Here is a 24,531-nt window from a genome sequence, read left to right on the forward strand (position 1 = left end):
GATTATTTTATCATATCTTGACATGTTGACTTGTGGAGAAATATTACTGGAAGCCAAAAATTCAGCAACCAGTCTAAGTTTACTGTTGATTGCTTAAGTATAAAGGTATGGTAAATTTGCTTAATTTTATTGTGGGTGTTATGTTCTACACCAGGGTTTGCGTCCTTCTGTACTTAGGTGATATCTGTAGTACATAATATGCGTGTACTGTGAATATGGACATGACAGCTTATTTTTCTTTAAAGGAACAAAAAGTAGCAACAGTACTTTACAGGAGTCTTTATTCCTGATATATTGAAAGTTAACTTTGCAACTTGGTCAAAAATATTTCATCTTCACTTTGCATTCTTCAATAGTTTTTATATCATCAAAACATAATTTTCTTGAGTAACAGTTAAAAACTTGCATCTTTTCGTAGTCAAATCACACATCTTGTCAAATCAAAGTTTAAAGTGTACTAGTTTAGTTTGTAAGAGCATATTACAAATTAGAGACAGAGCACACCATTTGGCACAGCCTAAAATTTCTGATAACTCTTCTATGGTGTGAGGCAGTCGCTGAACTAGGATGCAGACCTTCCAACATTTGAACCATTAAGGTTCAAGAGACAATGGTTTGTTTCAATAAAGATAGTGGAGGGTGGTTAAATGAATTTTTGGAAGGTAATGTAATGATAATCAACACCTAATAACAGGGAGACCATCGCGCCGATAAATTTTCTTTGGATGATGTAAATACTAGGTACTTTCACATTCCAGGATGGAGAGCAATATTGCAATTACCACTGAAATAGACTAGCCAATAGAGTTGAAGCTGATGAGATGACTATTATTATTTCTGCAAACACAAGAGATGTGTCAAACATTTCCTACAATTTCGGCAATACTACACAAATGATATTTTTAAGTGCCGTGAAAAACAACATACAGAGGCTAATGCTAACATCAAAAACTGAAATATCACTCATTCAGACAGTACAGGATTAATAAAATACGACGAATCAAATAGTCTAAAAAGTCTAACCGTTACATTTTTTTTGTTTTACTATAGTTCTTCACTGTTTATTAAATTCATTTTACATCAAGATATAGTATACACTCGTGAGAATTGCTACATTATCTCAATACTGTTCTGCCTTCCTTTCAAGGTAACAACAAACCTACAAAACTTCAAAACTCATTTGGATGAAACACTTAATGCTAGCACAAAACACTGAATAAGAACTAACGCTTAACTTCCATCAATTAAATAGTAAATTTCATTGACACAGGCATTTTGTTCAAACCAAAGACATCACTAAATTAAATCTAAACAAACACTGGCTAACATCCACCAAGAAAGGAGACTCAGACAAAATTTGTAATGCCTAAAAGGCATCACAAGAATCAATTGTTTCACAAACTAGATTCCAGTCTTGCAGGGCTTAAAAATGACCTTTTCAGTGACCCTGCCCTCACTGAAAGTAGATACTAAGACTAACCTATGATGATTGCAATTTGCACTCGCAAAGCAAAGCTTTTACGTGGACAACATTGTACTGTCAAAATGAAAAGCAATAAAATGTACAGATCTCTTTTACATAAATAATTAGAACCGGAGCTGGATATTCTATGGTTCAATTGTCCTGGATCGAAATCTATGAAGAGATATAAGAACCCACATCAACTTCATTATGCTTTAATTAAACAACAAGAGTATAAATTCCGTAACGATTAATGATTCCATTGTATATGTTAAAAATTGTACTCGAAACCGTAATATTTGTATTACCTGTTTATGTAAAGGAAGCAAATATAAGTACTTCTTTAAACAAATTTAAACACCAAAACCTTTCTGGTGAGAAGCGTCTCTAGGTGCTAAAAAGTTAGCATTGAGAACGCGATACAAACAGTTTGCCTCCAAAGCATAGCGAAGCAATTCAGTTGTTCTAAAGCAGTGGTTCTTAACCTTTTTAGGCAGTGACCCAAAATCTTGTCTAAATTAACCAAGGCGACCTATGCCCTCATAAAAAATTTCTCTTCATAAAATTATGTTTATGAAAACGTGTTACACAAAGGAAAATTACACGCAGTGATTTTCATTACTGCAAGTAGTACATCTGCAGAACAATAATCCATGAGAAAGAAACAATACATTAACTTGTATAAAGAAAACCAAAATGTTTTTCTTTCACGATATAAAATTAAATGTATAATTAAGCTATGATTTACCACAGTGGAGGAAGAAAGGCAAAATTATTAATACAAGCCTACTCAAGATGTAGTAGACTACTACAACAGTCAATGAGAACCTTGACACTGGGCTGTTTTGAGCAGCTCCTCCAATCTGGGCGATTTTGATGACAGACTGCCAGAGGTCTTCCTCTGACTGCAGGCGGTTTCTGGTAGGGACTTTGTCTTTGTGACTGTGAGGCCTGAAAATCCTGCCTCACACAAGAAAGTTGTAACAAGTGTCTGTATTGGGAAGATTTCCGACCTCAATTAAATGTTCTATGTCTCTATAATGTTCTGCTTGGATATTGATGAATTATGTATTCTTAATGCAATATTTTCTCTAATAATAATATAATTACTATAAGAGTATTGGGGAAATAATAAGCCCATAAAGTTATAACCCTTGGGGACCCACTGAAATGGTTTGGCGACCAAACTGTGGGTCGCAACCCTGGGGTTGAGAACCATTGTTCTAAGGATTGATCATTGGTGTCTGGTTATCCATCGGCAGCTGATGTGGAGGAACAGCAGGTGTACGTAAAGGACTGGGAAGGAGGTTTTAGCTTCATCTGCCAACGATGAGGTTAAATTGCTTTTGTCGACTGATTTTAATCTTCAACACTTTCTTAGCTTATATGCAGACTCTATGTTAACTAATCGTCCCGTCTATAACTTGTTTTCACGAGATGAAGGTGAGAACTGATTTCAGAAAGGTTTATAGGAGTACAACTACCATCCTTTGCTTTCAACTGGCATAAGATCCAGCCCCTACAGTTTTCCGTTCATAATGCTGTGAACATGTTGATTCACAGAGATGTCAATTTTCGGCTGTTTAAAAACTACATATTTACTGTATTGTTCAACACTCATGCGCCTTTTGGTATGATTTCATTTAGTCACTGTTTACTAGCACTCGAATGAGTGCTACATGTTTATTATTATTATTATTATTATTTTATTTATTTATTTATTTATTTATTTTTTTTTTTTGCTCTATCACAGTCCTCCAATCGACTGGGTGGTATTTATAGTGTGGGGTTCCGGGATGCATCCTGCCTCCTTAGGAGTCCATCACTTTTCTTACTATGTGTGCCGTTTCTAGGATCACAATCTTCTGCATGAGTCCTGGAGCTACTTCAGCCTCTAGTTTTTCTATATTCCTTTTCAGGGATCTTGGGATCGTGCCTAGTGCTCCTATGATTATGGGTACGATTTCCACTGGTATATCCCATATCCTTCTTATTTCTATTTTCAGATCTTGATACTTATCCAATTTTTCCCTCTCTTTCTCTTCAACTCTGGTGTCCCATGGTATTGCGACATCAATGAGTGATACTTTCTTCTTGACTTTGTCGATCAACGGCACGTCTGGTCTGTTTGCACGTATCACCCTATCCTCACCCAGAGGATCTTTGCGTGATCGTTTTCTATCACTCCCTCAGGTTGGTGCTCGTACCACTTATTACTGCAAGGTAGCTGATGTTTCTTGCACAGGTTCCAGTGGAGGGCTTTTGCCACTGAATCATGCCTCTTTTTGTACTGGTTCTGTGCAAGTGCTGGGCATTCGCTTGCTATGTGGTTTATGGTTTCATTTTTCGTATTGCACTTCCTACATATGGGAGAGATGTTATTTCCGTCTATCGTTCTTTGAACATATCTGGTTCTTAGGGCCTGATCTTGTGCCGCTGTTATCATTCCTTCAGTTTCCTTCTTTAGCTCTCCCCTCTGTAGCCATTGCCATGTGTCATCGCTGGCTAGTTCTTTAGTCTGTCTCATGTATTGTCCGTGCATTGGTTTATTGTGCCAGTCCTCTGTTCTGTCTGTCATTCTCCTGTCTCTGTATATTTCTGGGTCTTCGTCTACTTTTATTAGTCCTTCTTCCCATGCACTCTTTAGCCACTCGTCTTCACTGGTTTTCAGATATTGCTCCAGTGCTCTGTTCTCGATGTTGACGCAGTCCTCTATACTTAGTAGTCCTCTCCCTCCTTCCTTTCGTGTTATGTATAGTCTGTCCGTATTTGCTCTTGGGTGTAGTGCTTTGTTTATTGTCATATGTTTCCTGGTTTTCTGATCTATGCTGCGGAGTTCTGCCTTCGTCCATTCCACTATTCCTGCGCTGTATCTGATTACTGGCACTGCCCATGTGTTTATGGCTTTTATCATATTTCCAGCGTTGAGTTTTCACTTGAGTATCGCCTTGAGTCTCTGCATATATTCTTTCCTGATCGTGTCCTTCATCTCTTGGTGTTTTATATCCCCTCCTTCCATTATTCCCAGGTATTTGTATCCTGTCTCATCTATGTGTTTGATGTTGCTCCCATCTGGTAGCTTTATCCCTTCAGTTCTCGTTACTTTGCCTTTTTGTACTATGTTGACTAAGGCGCATTTTTCTATTCCAAACTCCATCCTGATGTCCCCAGATACAATCCTTACAGTCTGGATTAGGGTATCTATTTCCTTCATGCTCTTACCATACAGCTTGATGTCGTCCATGAACATCAGATGGTTGATTCTGTTGCCTCTTTTCTTGAGTTGGTACCCGGCATCCATCTTCTGTAGTACTTTTGTCATGGGAATCATGGCTACTACGAAGAGTAGTGGGGACAGTGAGTCGCCCTGGAAGATCCCTCTCCTGATATTAACCTCTGCTAGTCTTATTCCAGAGCTTGTAAGTATTGTATTCCAGTTGCGCATTGTATTTTTGAGGAAGCTGATGGTGTTTTCCTCTGCCCCATATATTTTCAGGCATTCTATTAGCCATGTGTGTGGTATCATGTCGAAGGCTTTCTTATAGTCTATCCATTCCATGCTTAGGTTGGTTTTCCTTCTCCTACTGTTCTTCATTACCATTTTGTCTATCAGGAGCTGGTCTTTTGTGCCCTTACACTTCCTTCTGCAGCCTTTCTGTTGGTGGGGGATGGTGTTTGTCTCCTCTAGATAGTTGTATAGCCTTTCACTGATGATACCTGTTAGTAACTTCCACATTATTGGTAGGCAGGTGATAGGCCTGTAGTTACTGGCTATATTTCCCTTACTCTTGTCTTTTTTTACTAAGGATGTTCTTCCTGTGGTCATCCATTTGGGTGCATGGTGATTTGAGATACAATGCTGGAGTTGTTCTGCTATTCGTGGGTGTAGGGCCTTGAAGTTTTTGAGCCAGTATCCATGGACTTCATCGGGACCTGGGGCTTTCCAGTTTGGCATTTTCTTTAGTTGGTGTCTGACTGTGTCTGTCGTGATCTCTGTGAATCTTTGTTTTATTATTATTATTATTATTATTATTATTATTATTATTATTATTATTATTATTATTATTTCAAGTCGTGCTTGTTATGCTCAGCAATGGCGAAATTTGTCACACAACATTTGACTTATAGCACACTACTTTGAAGTTTTGACTAAAACCTGCCAAAACATTTAGCGTTGTATTCTGAATAAACGAAACATCATACAAATGAAACCAAATGTTTATGTCATTACTGACTTGGTAAATCTAAATAATGTACAGCAATGGCAATATCATCGATGTAACCTCAACCTCTGAGTAATCTTTGTAGAGAGGCATCGATTACAATATCTTCATTATACCACTTCGCTCTCTCAAGAAAAGGGAAAAATACCGCCTTCTTTTCCATCAGTGCCTCTACCCAGCAGGCAAACCCCAACCCCATCCCACCCTACTCCCGGTGTCTTTGCAACAGACGACCTTCTTCGATACGCCCACCCCGAACCCCAACAAAGAACCATAAAAAGGGAAGTCATACTTCCGAACACCAGAATGGAGTCGGCAACTTTAATCTCCCTCATCTGCTCTTCTCTCTCTCTCTCTCTCTCTCTCTCTCTCTCTCTCTCGCGTACCCCCATCCACTTCCACCATGCCCCATCGCATACATATCACCATCGCTACACAACCGCCCTTACTCTCCCACCACTGGCCCATCCCCGCCTAACCAACCCCAAACGGTCTCCATTTCTCCTATCTAATAACCCTAGCCTCCCTCCTTCCCTTAAATTCCATTCTTCAGTAAATTCCAGTCTCTCATTCCTCCCTTCCACCATTCTCCACCACACCCTCCCCCACCGTCCCCTCGGTTCCAATAGGAGAAAATGACATCCCAGATTTCTCTATTTTCCGCGCCACAACACCTGACCACTCGGCCGGAAGGACTTTCTTCCAGCTAGTGATGGCAGCGGAACGAGCGGCTGCGGCGGCGGCGGTGGTGGCTGTGATGATAATGATGATGCTCATCATCATCGTCCAAAGAATTCTCACTACCATACTGAGGCTTCATCAAGTCGGGAGCTACAGAGCCATAATGAACACTAAGACCATGGCTCCCCAGGTTTTGAGTGATAGAGTCTAATGTGTTTGTGGATAATAATTATCTAGCAGCAGTGCTAAATTGCTAAATAAGACGAAAGCTTTTCTTCCTAGGAGAAGAATGAATCAGTTTGACCGAACGCTCCAATAAATTAGGCTAACACAAAAACAACGATGCTAATTTTCACTATATTCGCATCATGATTAAAGCATGCATGGTAATAGCAGGAAAATACAAAGGCTTAAAATGCAAAGAATTAAAAAAAGGAAGGAAAAACGCAGGTTGAAGATCACAAGGATAACTGGCAAATGGTACACGATTACGCTGCATAAGTTCGTAGGTATGAACCTAAATCAAAATTATATGGAGAGCATAATGACCATATTCTTTGTAGTTTTACATATGCAAGACCAAAGTATAACTGCCAGACAATAAAAATCCTCTTTAGCACTTCATGTGATATTTCTGTCCAAACGACCCTCGGCGTAAAGTCATGACATATCATTAATTTTAGACCTAAGCAACCTTTGAGTTATGTAGAAATCTCTCTTGTTTCTCTTATATGGCTATGGCCTAGACTCTAGACCCATGGGGTTATGGCCTGCACAAGGAGGGAGGGAGACATGCGAACAGCAAGCAAGGTGATTCCAATTTACCTCGCGAACGAAGGGCTACAAACTGAGCCAGATAAATATGTAAGGATAACGAATAAATGCTTCCAATGAATGGTATGAAAAAAGTCATTATACACCGAAAGGCTAATTTCTTACAGATTAAGTTAAAATGTCAAACTTTCCTTTTCTGCAGGTGTTATTACTAGCTCCGTCAAGAGATAGGTAAACAATGCAACCTCTGTGATTCTATGGAATCCTCTATTACTCTTACATAAATAATCTAGTGATTTTCAGCGCGAATTCGGCAAACCATGCTTATACTGGCAATTAAATAATAAAGGAGAACAACTTAAACTTAGAATAATATACCACCTGTGACCTGTTAGTATCACTCTACAAATGCTCTGCCCCACACTGTCATCCGCATAGGACTACCTGGTAAAATCATTCTTTATTGTTAGTTTCCTGCCATATAACAATACACCTGTAAATTCAGTAATATACTAGACTCGGTATTTTCACTTCTTTTATCTTGAATCTTCTAAATAGAAATTAAAAATTTCTTTTATCTAAACTGAAATGGCGTCCGTGCTACAAGCTACATGAATAAAAATAATGCATCTGAGACTCGGTCTAGGAGAATTCACTCTTAGATTGCGTCCTTGAAACATGTCATAAATACATGGCAGCAACTTATTTCCTTTTTTTATAACAAAGTATTGAAAATCAATCAACGACCATAAGTGGCAAACGAACTTTTGGACAGTACTGAATGCTCGTATGAAGCTTTATTAGAACTGCCAATAAGTGGTGTTCTATTCAACCTGCGTGTGATGTCTATGCGTTAGTTACCGAAGCGAGTTTGTGACATGTAATACAGTTACGACTCGCCCTTATACAACATCAAATAAATATGGAATGTGCGGAAAATTACAGACTCCTTTCCTTTACGATCAAGTTACAATACAACTTCTTAATTAACACTTCCAGACTATTTGCAAAGGAGTACTTCTGCTTAAGCACAAGAAAAATAATGAGAGAACTACATATCATTGTTATTTTAATTTTCTCTCTTCCAACCGACCCCAGTCTAAAACAATGGCAGATGCTAACACAACACTACTCAAATTAAGTAAATCACGCCTTAGACGATAGATTTGCCACTAATTATATATAACCTGTATCATAGCTAGTACGATGTAATGAGGGAGTATACACACACACACATATATTTTTTTAAATCTCGATTAGATTAAACATGGATTATTCGTATACTCGTCAAGAGCCAGGTATGGTATGAAAATAATTATAATCTACAACCTTTTACTTTGAGGGAAGCCGACTATCAACTACAAACCAGTTCACCAGTGATCCGAATTAGTGATGACACAAATACATTAAACCAAACCTCTGTAAGTACCACTAAATTTCCTATTTTCTTTTTTTAAGAAAGCTCTTCGTAGACTTTATAACAGACCTTCTGGCTAATTGCATTCGACGTAAAAGAATCAGTAAGTAAAACAAAATAAAAATGGTTCACTGGAAGAAATCACGAACAGGTAGAATCCAACCCCGAGAGACTCACGAGTGGAAACGGCAAGACATTTCTTGGAAGGAGCCAAGAAGGCGCAAACATGATTTACATTTCATTTCTGTACCAGACTCCGCGAAGGACATAGTACACTGTGACGTGTTCCACTTCACAAATAGAATGTGAATGGTGAAAACAAGTCATTCTGATGTCGGACTTCATAGCAGAAATGCAATAAAAATAAAATAAAATCCAAGAACAAGCCAACAAATACGGAAAGGAAAATCATAAAAACGGTTTATCAGGTCTGGATAAGGGGAAAGAAAAAATAAACGGTACTAATAATTGCATGATGATACATAAAAGACTGTTCCTAGATTTTCCTCGTTTTCGTTCGTTATTTATTAACTCATCTTTTCTCATTGCTTTCGACCTCCCCACCATTCTCTCTCTCTCTCTCTCTCTCCATCGCCTTGTCACTCAGCCCAGTGGGGCTTCTGAAAGTCGAAGAGGGACTACTAATGAGGACACTTCTTGCCGGATTATTTTTAGATCCCACCAGCCACAATAAAGCTGTATTATTGGGTGCCTCTCGAAGAAGAAGAAGAAATTCCAGGCACTGATGAAGACAGTCTGCTTGATGACTGCAGGTCGTTGCTCACGAAATCATCTACGCTCTTTATTAATGACCTACACCCATTTTTATACAACCTTAGAATAATCATTAGATAGTGCGAAGAAGTTTCTTCGGCGCAATCGAGTTTTCTGTACAAAGTATAATACTGTATGAAACTCTCAGCTATGGCCCATGAAACTCTCAGTCGGGACCCATGAAACTTTCAACCACGGCCCAGTGGTGGCCGGTGTTGTTGGCACCTATGCTGGTGTCAGACGCACGATCATGACTAACGTTAACCTTAAATCAAATAAATAAAACTAATGAGGCTAGAGGGCTGCAATTTGGTATGTTTGGTCATTTGGAGGGTGGATGATCAACTTACCAATTTGCAGCCCTCTAGCCTCAGTAGTTTTCAAGATCTAAGGGTGGACAGAAAAAGTGCAGACAGACAGACAAATCATCTCAATAGTTTTCTTTTACAAAAGATTAAAACTATAGTTTCTCATAAATTGTTGATCAGAGTTCATGTCATTTAGCATCTTAAATCTAAAACTAAGCCTAGAATGAAGACGAACAACAAAGCTTTCATGAGTTCAAGGTCACTTTATAAACTATTAGCTGATCTCTTCAACAGGAATATAACAGCTCATCTCTACATACATACTATATTACTTGTCCACTCACCCCTGTATTATTCGTTTCCTTCTAAAATTTCAGTGGAACTATCTCCCTCTATACATTACTCATATTTCTATTCAATGTTTGTCTTACCTTTTTACCAACCTAAAGTTTTGTACCTTGATTTTCTCTGACTCAAATTCAGCACTCACCCTTTTCTCCATCATAAGAATACACAAGATGCTCAAAACGCCTTTCTTTATTTTATGACAGCTTCCTTCAAAAGTACTTTTCTATTTTGTTCTTTCTTTGATGTTACCCCTGCCTTTCTTGCCTAATCACTGCAAATAAAACTTTTAGTCACTGCACATCTATACCCAACAGACAATCTCAAATACAGAGAACATTCGTCTGTTCCCATTTGGCTCCTAAGAAGACATGACCTCGATCATCAGTGTGCAACTGTTCTTTTCAATGTATTAGTTTGTAGCATGGGCGTGAGTTAGAGGCAGTGTCTACAATCTTACTGATTTTTTTAGACAACAAACAGAAATGTAGCGCCTGACACCAGGCGAAAGAAAACAATCATTTGTGTTTGTTGACAAATGTATATATACATATAACTTGATATACAAGGCATGACTAAAGATATGGTACATATGGCTGAAATGCTGACATGTATGGTGATTATTAATAATACATTTAACATGACAATAATATGAAAGAAGATATGTGTATAAAAGATGCGTGACTGAAGCAGTTTTTTGTGTCCACACGTTTTGCGCACAGAGATGTTGTTGAGGAGATTAGTGAGCCAAGTGAGAAGTGTGTGGGGTCCACTTGGGACCCTACAGGACTCGCCCTCTTTGGAGAGGACTACGGTTTTAGGTCGGTTTCTGGGAGGTATGTTGGCTTTAAGTGGTTGATGGAAACCCAAGTTGTCATGCCTTCTGATGTCATCTGGTAGGTCTTGTGTTGTCTCTGGATGATATGGTATGGTCCTGAGTAGGCTGGGGAGAGGGAGGGCTCTGCGTGCATCTACCTGTATGAACAAATATTTTGCGTTTTGCACCTCGCTGGGGATGTATATTTTCCATGTTATGTGGTAGGTTGTCATGGCTGGCATTATATATTCTACAGCTTTTCAGGTGCTGGATGGGGGATGTTGGGTCTGTTTGATCTTGAAAGACATCTGCTGGCAATTTTAGTACTTGGCTGTATAGAACTTCTGCTGGAGATGCGTTGAATGGTGCATGTGGTGTCGTCCTTAGGCCAAGTGAGACCCACGGTAACTCCTTTCTCCAGCTCCCACCTTGACATCTGGCGGTGAGTGACACTTTCAGTGACCAGTGTAACCTTTGATGATGCTATTAGCTTCTGGATTGTAGGTTGTCGTGTGTGTTACCTTTATCCTCAAACTGTCTGCAATGGCATTCCACAAGGTGGACGTGAAGTTGCCTCCCATGTTCGCTTGTGATGACCTGCAGGACTCTGTGCCTGCTGACCATTTGACGAGAGCTTTCTGCTGTCTGTTGCCATAGTGGTATTGCTTTGGGACACCTGGTATTTCTGTCAATGATGGTGACTGACAGGTATCTGTGGCCCCTTTTGGGGAGGGGGCAGGGGTCCCACTATGTCAATGTGGGTGTGGGCGAGTTGGCAGTGCATTGTGTGGAACTCTCCTATTCCGCTATCTACATGTCTTGTGATTTTTTACATCTGACACAGGATGCATTCTATCGTCCAGTTTTTTTACGTCCTTTTTCATTCTCCACCGGATTTACTGCTCTGTTATAATTCGGCAGTTGACTGGGACAGGTTGTGGGTGAGTGTGAAAGATTTTCTCCTGAGGCATTCTGGCAGGCAAGGGCAAGGGTACTTGTTTTGCAGGCGATGGTTGTCTCTCCACTGTTGATTACAGGTCGCTTCACGTAAGGACGGGATTCTCCTGCTGCAGTTGCTATATGTCTGCATCGTCTCTTTGTGCTTCTGCTATTTCGGGGTAGGCTGAGCTGGCTCGTGTGGATGTAGTTTCTTGATGGTGTGTTTGCCATGTCTGGTGAACCTTTGAAGTCTTTGATGGTGCAGGAGTGTTCAGCTATTGCTGAGAGGTGGCGCTGTTGCTGTGCTGATCATGCACTGCTGACATTGTGAAGGCATGCATCAAGGGTTGATGGTCCTTTTGCATGATGAACTGGCATCCTTCGAGCATGTGGTGGAAGCGGCAGATGGCTTTGTGGACTGCTAAAAGTTCCCTGTTGAAAGTGGAAGCGGCAGATGGCTTTGTGGACTGCTAAAAGTTCCCTGTTGAAAGTAGAGTATATCTGTTCCGCTGTCATTAGCTTCTTGCTGAAGAATGCTAGCAGATGATGACCATTATTTCTGTCCTGCTCTTGTACTGCATCCATTGCTGTGTTACTTGCAATGGCCATCAATATGAGGGACCTATGGGGTAGAGGAAAAACTAATGTGGTTGCAGAGGTTAATGCTTGTCTTGCTGAAAGAAATGCATTACCTTGATTTTCTGACCAATTTAATTTTTCTGTCTTCCTTGTAAGCACTGACAGATCAGATTCATAATTTTAGCAATATTAAGGATAAATTTGAGGTACTAGTTGATTAGTCCTTAAAATCCTTGTACTGCTTTATTTGTTGATTTTGGGAAGTCGGTGATTGCTTTTACTTTTTCTGGTAGGGGTTTAACGCTGTCCCAGGAATTCCACCCATTTTCTATGCCCATTCGCATTTGTCTTCCCTTACTATGAGTCCATCTTCTTTAACTATTTTGACATTTTTAAGATGCTGCTTGAGGTTGGGGCTAAATATGAGGATATCGTTGCCGTAAACCACACAGAAGGGAAAGTTACCAAGCAGTTTGTCCTAAAGCCTTTAGAAGGTTGCTCCTGCATTCTGAAGGCCGAAACAGCAATAGTTGAAGGGGTTGATGATTGTGATCTTCTCTTTATCTTCCTACACTACTGGAACTTGAAAGTATCCCATCAGGAAGTCTGTTTTGGCGATGATCTTTGCTCTATTCATCTGGTTGGTTATGTCTGCTATGTTTGGCAATGGGTATCTATCTGGCTTTGTTCTGATGTTTAGTTGCAGTTAGTTTCTGCACCTGTGAAAGGGGGGATGCCCATGGGCTGGGTGCTTTTTGGTATATTACCACATTATCAATCTCCTCAAACACTTGTTTGGTGTAGGCGAGCTTCTCTGGGCTAAACATCTGAAGCATGGGTGGATCGGGAGGCATTCAGTTTCTATGTGGTGCTGGATGTTGTGTTTTGCTGGTTTAGTTAAGTCGCACAGCAGGTCTTCTTTGAAGACCTCTCGGTAGTCTTGTAAAAGATGTTGTATTTCTGGCGTCGGGATACCTGCTATGATGGGGCATGTTTGTTGTCTCTGCTGTTGCAGTGAAGGTGTAGTGGCAGTTTGTTGAAGTTATTTTCGGGATCAGTTCTCTTGATGCTACTTCCACTAGCAGGTTGTGCACTGTTAGTAAGTATGCTCCTAACAGTACTATTGTCACATCTGCCATGATGAAGGTCCAACTGTAGCTTTTCCCATTGAATAACAAGTTCATATCCTGCCTTCCATACATCTTGAGTGGTGCTCTGCTGGTGGTGGATACATGGAGGTTGGTAGGTGTAGAGGGGTTGAGTTGTTCATTCAGACTGGCTGGCACAAATGACCTGCATGCTCTGGTGTTGATGAGGAATTTTGTGTCTGACCTTTTTAGTTGGTTAGGTTGCGGGCGCAGCCCTCTTACATTTTTGTTTAAAACAGGCAGCCTTTGTCACACTTGCATGCCTTCTTACCAAATCTTCAATGGAAGCAGCACATTCTCTCTGGTGGTTCGTCTTTCTTTTGAATTGCTTGGGGAAGTTTCGTTTGTGGACGGGGCCAGCTGGTCACTCTGGGTCGCTATCAGATTCAATGTCGTTTGACAGCTGGGCCCATTGTGGTGCTGCTGCTACTGTTGGTGGTTTTGAGGGCTCTGCTGTCTTGTGGGCCATGTGCACTGCGTCGACCAACTTCAGGAGTTCTCTGACTGGCATGATGGAGGCATTGGGCATGGGTGCTACTGTTTGGCAGGGTAGTTTTGTGAGGGGTACCTATCTCACAAGGCCTAGGGATGACTCAGGTTGGCCATCTGTAGCGGGTAGCATTATGAGCTGCCACAACTGTTTGTACACATGCAATGGCTGCTCATCTCCTGAGGCTGTCCCCATGTTGTTGAGGAATTTCTTGGCTCTTTGGGCAGGTGGCATGCTGGAGGATGACTTCAGCTGGTCCTTCAGCTATTTGTAGGTGGCAGGGGTTTGAAGTTCCTCGAGCCATTCTGTGACTTGCTAGAAGACGTTGTTTGGCAAGAATTCGAGGACGGTGTCAGCTTTGCATCCTGAGGAGGTCATTTTCTTCTATCAGAAGTTTGTTTCCGCCATGAAGAACCAAGCTTCTGGTTTGTAGGGCATGAATGGAGATAGATGTATGGGGGAGGTGATGATGGTCTTGCTGGAGAGGCTGGCATCATTGGGGTTGGCTGGGTTGGTCATCTCCATGGTCACTAATGTAACTAAGGTGTGAGTAAGAGGCAGCATCTACGAACTTACTGATTTATTCAAATAACAAACAGACAAGTCAATTACTCTTGAAAGCGGAAATGCAGTGCCTGACAAACGCAAAAGTAAACAGAGGTCACCACACAATCATTTGTGTTTCTTGATAGATGCATATATACACATAAATTGATATACAAGGCATGAATGAAGCTATGGTATATATGGCTGAAATGCTGACATTATAAAAGATGTGTGATGTATGCTGTGTTTCTTGTGTCTGGAGATGTTGCTGTGAAGAGGTTAGCAGGCCAGCTGAGATGACGGTGTGTGGGGTCCACGTGGGGCTCTACAAGCTAATACATCTTCATTTTATAGCTTCTGATGCTTTACTTTTGCCATGACTTTCCACATCACTTCATGCGCTCTTCACATAATTTCCATTACTGATTCATCCTCTAAGATTTGAAAGATCACTTAAAAAAATCAAATACATCTCTTTAATCCACTTTTAAATCATTCCAGTCAAACTATACATAGATACTCCACCTACTGAGAACTCTGGAACAATCGTAAAAACTTACAACCATATACTTCCAACACAATCCCACATCATCCTCTTTTTATCAAATCACTCGATCCGAACAATTCCAGTCACCTTTTTAGGGTAGGTAAAGTAGGTTTACCTTAACTTCGTTTATGCTCTCATATATTAACTTTTATTTTTACATAGGTGCATAATTATACCCATGCAGGCTATACGTTAAATCAAGGCGCTGTGTATGTACAAGTGTCTTTTATTCTACAACACTTCTATTCCATCAACTATGGCTACCAGGGTGTTCAACATTTAAGTCTGCTGCATACACTATCATGATAATCATCACAATGTGTGGCTATATCAAACCCTCATGACAAGAGGCATTTACTTTCGAAAGAATTTCCTTAGCTTTTCATGTTAATGTTAACAGTAGCACACTCTCATCTACACGCCTTTTGAACTATAATTCCAATGACCCTCTTTCATATTAATTCCTCATTTCACCATTTATGTCCTGGCTACCTCACATCACCTGGAAATATTTCGAATTAACAGATCATGCACAACTTCTGAGAGAATCGCGATTGACATTCTTTTAAGCTAAACAAAATTTTACGTGAGTTTCCCTTAATATCTTACCAGACAAATATATCGGCAAAACAAGCAACCATAAGAAATGAACGTATTTAAATAGTTCCATCCAGAATTATGTTTTATTACAGGGTCAGTAGAAAATAATCCTTGGCATTTAGGTTCTTCAGTGAGGTCAGCTGAATCATATAGATTCCAACAAGTTCCTGGAAATAGTTTCATTACTTCGTAATATTACATTGTTTTGCGTCCAATTTATTCTGAGGGAATTTTCACTTAGATGCAAAAATAGACCTGTTCTCACTGATTATTTGTGTGGTCTTAATCTGGTATTTAATTCTTTACTGGTCCTGACCTAAGTAAAATAAATAACAAATTAATAGCATAGATCTCATCTCTTCCTGTTTTTTCTGATGCTTTTGAATTCTTGATCTAAAAACTCAGGACAGACTATTCGCAAGGCCCGAAGAAACAGATGAAAAAACTGAAATTTTGATGTTGATATGATGCCCTGAACAATAGTGTACATGTGTCATATTATTGATATTTTTCCTATAAATGCTAAATTCACAAATAATGGTTCCCTTTTCATGTAAATGTCCGAAAAATGTACACATCCATCTTTCGAGTGTAAATTTAATAGAAGGGACTTCATCATTTAGTTGAACCAATATGTTATTTACATCCAATCCGGTTGTGAATACGAAATTTAATATATATATATATATATATATATATATATTATATATATATATTTGAGAGGGTGGACCAAATAGCATGCCCTTTTCCATCCTGGCAGTAACCTATCACAGTTAACTAACTATCAGGTGTCTGATTCATTGCTTAGAGCAATAAAAATCACAATGAATTTTTCAAGAACTGCCCAGAACACAAGGTGTTTTCTCTCTCTTTCTCGTTTTCATATATATATATATATAATACAACACACACACACACACACCATACACATACACACACACACACACCCACACACACACACACATATATATATATATATATATATATATATATGATATGTATATGCATGAATGATGATTTGTTGAAAATCTTTACTAAGATCTAAAAATCTGTGGTCTCAGTCAACACCTGGTTAAAATAGCTTTCCCAACGATCAAATCACAAAGGGAGAATTAATAAGGAAAAGATGCGTCAAATTGCAACTTACTAGACAGAGGTAGTTCGGCCATTTGCCTCTCATACACACCAACGAGAAATGAGTTCGGTTTAAAGCCAATTTATGACTCTTACAAAATTAATAGAAGTACAATACTAACAGATATTCGCAATCCATCCATGGAAAGATCTTTAGATCAAATGTGCGGTTCCATTAACAGAAGTGCTAAGAACTAGGTTACTTTTCGCTCGAATGTCCGAAGCCTGCATCTGAATACACTTGTGGGCAAGGTTATGCGTTTGATCAGCTATGGGTCAATACTCCTGAACTGGAGATAATCTGGACATAATATTATATAGTATACGGAACTTCTCCTAAGAAGAAACCGGAGGGCCTTTTCTGTAACTAACCTTTGTCGGAGTGAAGTAATTGATCGTATACTGTGGTTTTGGTGGCGTAGAGGCGATGAGGAGGTGTTGTAGAAGTTGCTGGGTTGTCAGAGCATCCGTCTCATCGATGACCCCCACTCACCTCACCTGAGGGAAGAAGGAGATGCCACCTGTCAATTCCTCATCATCCATCACTTGCCTCGCAAGCCATTAACGATACGATTATTACAAGGTTTTCTTTAGAGAATAGTAATCATAGACACAGGATGTTTCCAAAGATTAAAAAATATGGTCTCTCTCTCTCTCTCTCTCTCTCTCTCTCTCTCTCTCTCTCTCTCTCGTCTAGAAAGGCTCTGTCATTCTATCCATTACCAATTATTAAATGAAAACCACTCTTGCCTCGTAATAAGACAATTATTAACCATCACGGTCGTATGGTGACAGGAGAACGACATAGAGAGAGAGAGAGAGAGAGAGAGAGAGAGAGAGAGAGAGAGAGAGAGAGAGAGAGAGAGAGAGAGAGAGAAAGGCTTCTTCAATTATATATAGGCCACTGTATAGTTCCCAAGGGACCCAAAACGTAGTTCCTCATAAAGGCCTAAAGAGGCATTGTTTGTTAAAAGGGACTAAAGAGAATATGAGAACTGTTCCAATGCACATACCCTACAAAGAACTCGTACAAACTTACACATTACAGTGCGAGATTCAAAATTACGAACAGACAGACAGACAGACACGCACGCACGCGCACACACACACACACACACACACACACACACACACACCGTCAACTTTTCACAAACCTATATGTACTGTTGTCACGGAAAATGTACTCATGTAAAATTCCAAGTTTAACTACTAAATACTGCGAAATTAGACAGCAAACGTGTAAATGAAACGACGAGACCTCAGTCGTATTAAGCCCCACAGTTCGAACATACGAACATTCCTCCAATATTGCTACGGATGCTGGAATGCTTCTCTTTGTATTGCTTACTGCGTCCGCTTATTTTTCAAAGACTTCAATGGAATAAGGCCACACTCCCATATACAGTTAGTACTTAGGTGAAAATTGTGTAAGCATCCACAAACCAACGGAAAGTATTTGGGTGCGCTAGTTCTTCTTGATCTTGTCAGTGCGCATCTGACGTCGAGGAGACTGTCAACATAGGACACATTTTTTTTTTTTTTTTTTTTTTTTTGCTTTTTTTTTTTTTTTTTTTTTTTTTTTTTTTACGTAATTCACCTAAACAAATGCATAAGTTATGTCGAATAACCTCGAATTAAAATGCCTAAAGAACAAGTAGGGAGTATCATACCAAAATACTGAAGGATCAGAAACTAATGTAGACAGAGGCGGACACGCAAAAGACTACAATTAAGCAGATGGAGACACTCAGTGATACACTTTGCTCGTATTAATACAGAAATGTTTTAAATTCTATTTCTTGTTCAAACGCCGCGCTGAGAAAAAAAAAAATATAAAGTGAAATGATGATAACCTGAACTCAACCGCCTACTAATTTTATAAACACTTCTTGTTGCCGCAACTTTGCTGTACACTGTATTTACCGTTTCTATCGCAGGAGACGGACGACAACACCAATCATACCAATACCAAAAGTATCTTCATAACACTTGTAAATTATCAGGCATAAGTAAGTAAAATTGGAAATAGTGTCAATAATAAGAATAAACAGAAGTCTGGAGGATGTTTCTGTAATGATAAATAATCTACATAGATAAGCCTAAAGTCACTTTCAGCGCTGATAATGTAAATAACGAAAAGGAAGAAACCCACTTTCCTTTGCTATAGCACTAAATTCTATTAATATAAGAAGCAAACTCATTCTAAATTAAATAAAATCTATAATTAGAGAGAGAGAAAAGTTAACATTCTAACTATCCTATGCGTGCTACACATCTAAAATCAGATATCAAGATTTGTAGAAGCGAAGACCAACAAAGGAACGTGTTGCATTATCACTTGACTGAATGTTTAAAAGCTGTCATCTGAAAGAGATTATGGTTCGGCATTTTCTTCTAGATACGGGAAGGCACCGCCAACTGTACGACCTATTTAATTCCAGAGGCGAAAGCCCTGTGAACATCACAATCTGACCTTACGGCAAAGAAAAGACTCATTTCAATACAAGAATGATTTACAATTTTGAGAATGACAAGAGTTTCCCAAAATAGTTCCATTTTCAGTTATTCTCATTTTACAAATACTAGGATACTATCGTCATGTTCTCGGAACTACCAATCCTAATATCGTCCATCAGCAACTTGTGCGGCGGCGAATACTACTGACTGATATCTTTACTTTTCCCACTTAGCTTTATGAACCGAACACCAGGCTTAATAAATCTATCACGCACTCGTTATAGGCAGAGGAGCCTACCGGTTATTATTAACAAGCAGTTTGCCAATGTGTTCACAAAAGTCAAAATGCTGTTCACGCAAAGAACATTTTTACCTTTTGTCACGGGATGTGTGCGACATGATTCAACTCAACTTTTCGGTTCTCCAGGTTCAGAGTGATAGAAATGTCACTAAGAGCCAATGGAGAGAGAGAGAGAGAGAGAGAGAGAGAGAGAGAGAGAGAGAGAGAGAGAGAATTCAATACACGGATAAGTTTTCTCATAATAGCTTGACACCTCCAAGATTCCTTGATTTCTAGAGCTTTTATTCGCCTGACTTGTTACGGAATTGCGATATCCATCTGAAAAAGGAAACGTCTTTAAATATCCTGAACAGGAGACTCCTTTCTCTGGGCTTTTGGAACCAAGGATATTACTTGGAACTAATCACCACACACGGTTTCGGACACAGCCGATACTCTGAAGATGACATACTTGATACGGCTCCTTCAACGTTCATAATACTGTTACCGGAACTGAAAATACGGAACATACTCGTTAGTAACAAAGTCTGAAAAAGGATTAAAGGGAATTTTAACAATTCACATTTTCAGATTTTGTGTGTGTGTGTGTAATAACTGTATTCTAGGAACTAAGAGATCATAGAAAAAAAAACAATTATGCAACAAAGCATACAGCCATCGTTGTTAAAATCTTACCTGTAAAGGTACAACAAAAGTTAAGTATATCTTAGTTTTACCAGACCACTGAGCTGATTAACAGGTCTCCTAGAGCTGGCCCGAAGGATTAGATATTTTTACGTTGCTAGGAACCAACTGGTTACCTAGCAACGGGACCTACAGCTTATTGTGGGATCCGAACCACATTAAATCGAGAAATACATTTCTATCACTAAATCGAGAAATACATTTCTATCACCAGAAATAAATTCCTCTGGTCCCGCGTTGGGCGAGCCGAGAATCGAACTACGGCCCACCGGATTGGTAGCCGAGCGCGAAATCCACTCGTCTAACGAGGAACTCTAAAGGTACAACAATAACCGCATGTCAACAGTTCGTGCATCGTTCCCGAATATTAATAGTTTTCATCGATACTGCCACAGTTCATTTATCTGTTGGCCTGGTCATGATTAAATCATATGATCAACTCACAATAAAAAAATAATGTCCGAGGGCAGCCCGTCATAAAAATTGATATTTGCCTTTATTGAGATCAGTAAATTACAAGTTTCAATAATCAAGCTTTCGTGCTCCACTAATAAACCCTGGAATATTGGAGAGAGAGAGAGAGAGAGAGAGAGAGAGAGAGAGAGAGAGAGAGAGAGAGAGAGAGAGAGAGAGAGAGAGAGAGAGAGAGAGAGAGAGAGAGAGATCCAATCAATTCAATATCGGTGATGACTAGCGTTTTTTGTGATTTTTGTGATGCGAACGAATAATGTGCCGTAACTTCTCTTTAATTATTAAAACAGTTTTTGCTTGTTGTTTGTGGTACACTTTAAGAGAGCGCCAATTGTCACAAAAATAGGCAGAACATTAACTGGAAATGATAAAACTCTAATTAACAAGTTGCCACCATTTGGACTCTAAGTGAAGCGACTCTTTATTAAAGAGGACATCTTACTTTATATAGCCCTCTTGAGTATTTTTGTCAGCACCGATATTCTAATTAATTTTCTAAATTATAGATGGCTTTAAGATCGCCTCAGTAAGCAATAATTCCCCTTTTCCCACAGTGCATGTGCTTGCACAATACAGAGTAATAGTAGAAAAGCAATGTCTTTTAAGATTTTTAAGAATTTTCGCAACTTTTTTTGCTTCTAATCATAGTGTGGACTATACACATGATTAACTTTAAAAAGTTCAGACCTGTAAAATATTGATTATGCGAACTTGGGTTGGCATTAATGAGTAAATGAGCTAGGCATTGAAAAAGAATAGTGCTTTGAATAGTTTTAAAATATCATAAACATCGGAATATTGTTCGCCAACAGACGAGCCGAGTTGAGTGTCACTGACTATTTCCCATAGCTATTAGCAAACTGTTATTTGAAGCCTAAGTTTTAGAAATATAATTATAAAAAATCTATTTCCATCTAATTTTTAAACAATCTGAGAAAACGGTAGTAGTATAATACTAAATGCTTATGAGTTAGCTGTTATGATATACTGATTAAAGCTTTAATATATTCAGCAATTTATTAGTGAAAATGCTTTGTATTCGTTACCTATTTAATAATATATTGAAATTTGAAAATAGAATTTATCCAATGGCAAGTGGAGTTCCATAATCGAGGAGTGAATCATGTATGCATATTGCCTATATTGCGCTCTGGCATGAGCGTTGTCAACCTACCTGCCGCTGAAGCCATGCAATATGGACTGCTTTTTAACCATTAATTCAAAATAAAATATAAAGACGATCACTGAGGTACTTCATATTCACATGAAGGCTACTTGGGTTTAATTCTATTTATTATTATTACAAACTATTGTTGGCACATTGCATATACTATGCTGGTTGCACTCGTTATCAAGCATGAAAGTTGTCATCCTGCAGCGATGGCTGTGCAACATGAATCGGTTGAGGCCAAGCCACATGAACTGCCTTTACAACTATCTGCATAAATAAAGAATAATACAAGAAAGAGCCCGATCAGTGAGTTATTGACTGATATTAATATTATAGAGGTTTTATTGTAGTTTAAAAAAATCTCAGCGGGTAGATATTTCCTTCCAGCATAAAGAAAGCTATGAGATTTTTAATGAGCTCACTTTTCTATGCATCATACTATTATGTTCTCTCATTACATCCGTTCCGTACGACGAACAGGCCGACATTGCAACTTAAGATATCAATGTAAATGAGAAAATATCACACAAATTATCTATGATAAAGCTCGTATATGCATTATTTTTTTCATTATAATATATTGGGCTATTCTTACTTTTCAACGAAATCTGCTTTTTGTTCGTAGTGACGCAGGCGAATGGTGCTACCAGCAAATGTCAACAATTGTTCAAACAGAATACAAATTTGAAACGTATATGAAAGTTCGATGAACTTTCCAACCTTTGCCTTTGTAATGTGAAAAAAGTGCAGTAATTTACAGTAAGTGTAATTTCTTAATATTATTTGGTGAAAATTAAAAAACATCGGTCATAAATATTATTCCAGCACATTAACTATATCTTCTTCCTGTTATATCCAAAGATAAATTATATAGTAATCGATTTAGAGTAAAATAAACTTGAATCATTGCTCATGAAGAGAGTTAAACGCAATTACTTCTTTATTGAATCCCGAAAGACAATCAATCCCCTTTTGGGTAGATAAGCCATTGACTCCGGGCCCCTCGTTGCTGATTGGTCCGTCAGAACCTTGCTTCGGCCACGGGCAGAAACGCCGTCCCCTTCTCTTTTCCCTCCAAAATCCCCGAACCCTTCACACCGAGGTACTATCCATACTTTTGGCTGTTCTTACGAGTCCCTCGTCTCACAACATACAACCTCAAGTTCAGGAACTCCGGTCAAATGATCGATTTACAACTATGGCAACATCTGTGAAATAATCCGTCGAGAATCCAGAAACTGGTGTCACCCTCAGCATATCGACTTTGTGCGAAGCTTTGATTGCAGAGTAGCTCCAGTGAGGCTTGGAGCAAGGGTCAGGGTGCGACCATATTGGCGTCTTGGTTCTATGGAACTTAGCATCAGACAAAGGAACTAGAGCTCCAGGAATAAGGCCCCCCTCACGCTTCAGAATTCATGGAATCCAAAATTAAATCCTTCAGATAAATTATATTAACGCGAAACTTTCTCTCCCTCGCTGAGGACTGGTGACATCCATATTTACTGGTCCCCTCTCCCTCCCTCCCTCCCTCTCGTTGCTTTTGGAATTAATTAAGAATTTGCCGTTCACTGACATCTTCGGATGGATATGAAACTTCGGATATTAAAAAGCATAACATCATATATAATCACACAAGTACTACTTTATATGAGAAGGAAATAGGGCTCTACAAGTCGTTGCTTCAGCAAACTCATTTGACATCTCTACTACCTTGACACTGCATATTCCAACCCCCGAGAACAAACCTATCAACTTTTATGACGAGTGACCTCCATTGTTCTGCGATACCTGAATTTCTATCGAGTCATCTACACGTGACAACCGAAGAACAGATAATCAGAGCAAATTTAAGTGAAGACTTGAGCATCGGTTAAGTTAACTCTATCTTAATTTAAATAGACCACTGAGCTGATTAACAGCTCTCCCAAGGCTTGCCTAAAGCCAATTAGTTACCTAGCAACGGGACCTACAGCTGATTGCGGGATCCAAACTACATTATATCGTGAAATGAATTTCTTATCACCAGAAACAAATTCCTGTGATTCCACGTTGGCAGAGCGGGGAATCGAACTCGGGAATACCGAATCGGTAAGCGAGCAGGTAAACCACTTGTCTCGGTAATCAACCTTTATCTATTAAATCTTTACCTCATCAGAGCATTTCAGTTTTTTCCACCATTACAAAGTACTTACGTGTTGAAATGAATGTTATATATTATTCACATATAAATCAAAGTATTATTGATTTCTTATGTGATTAACGATGTTGACATCGAAGACAATAGCTTCTATCGTACATCAAAGTGATTCAACTGCCAATTAGATAGCATGCACATCGCAGTCGACAGACATTACAAACTCCGTATAACGGTTACTAGCTCTGTGAAGGTTAGTCGTACGGGATGCCTCCCGAGTACACCGATTTATTTTCGTTGCTGCTGCTGTTTCAAATTACACCAGCCCAGGCCCGACACGGGCTCTTGCTTCTTGTGCAGCCCGGAACTGGCGTCATCCATGGAACAGGAAACAGGTACTGGAGCATTTGATATTATGTGCAAAGGGAAATGTGGTGTCTTGAACCACGTGGTTCAGGTGACACCGGTGACATACAAACACGTGGTCGAGAGGATGCTCCATGAATGCCGATCTCCTAGGCTAATCCCG

At 39.3% G+C, this 24,531-nt stretch overlaps 1 protein-coding gene across 2 annotated transcripts in view; it reads right to left on the reverse strand.

The window, feature by feature from the left end:
• Window positions 1-24,531, reverse strand: part of LOC135223624 (D-glucuronyl C5-epimerase B-like) — an 888,924-nt gene that overhangs the window by 119,787 nt on the left and 744,606 nt on the right. For both annotated transcript variants that reach the window (XM_064262234.1, XM_064262233.1), the window contains exon 7: window positions 17,157-17,282. The gene's annotated coding sequence lies outside the window, so the exon portion shown is untranslated. The remainder of the gene's footprint in view (window positions 1-17,156; window positions 17,283-24,531) is intronic.

The sequence above is a fragment of the Macrobrachium nipponense genome, chromosome 10, assembly GCF_015104395.2.
Source record: "Macrobrachium nipponense isolate FS-2020 chromosome 10, ASM1510439v2, whole genome shotgun sequence".
NCBI classification, from domain to species: domain Eukaryota; kingdom Metazoa; phylum Arthropoda; class Malacostraca; order Decapoda; family Palaemonidae; genus Macrobrachium; species Macrobrachium nipponense.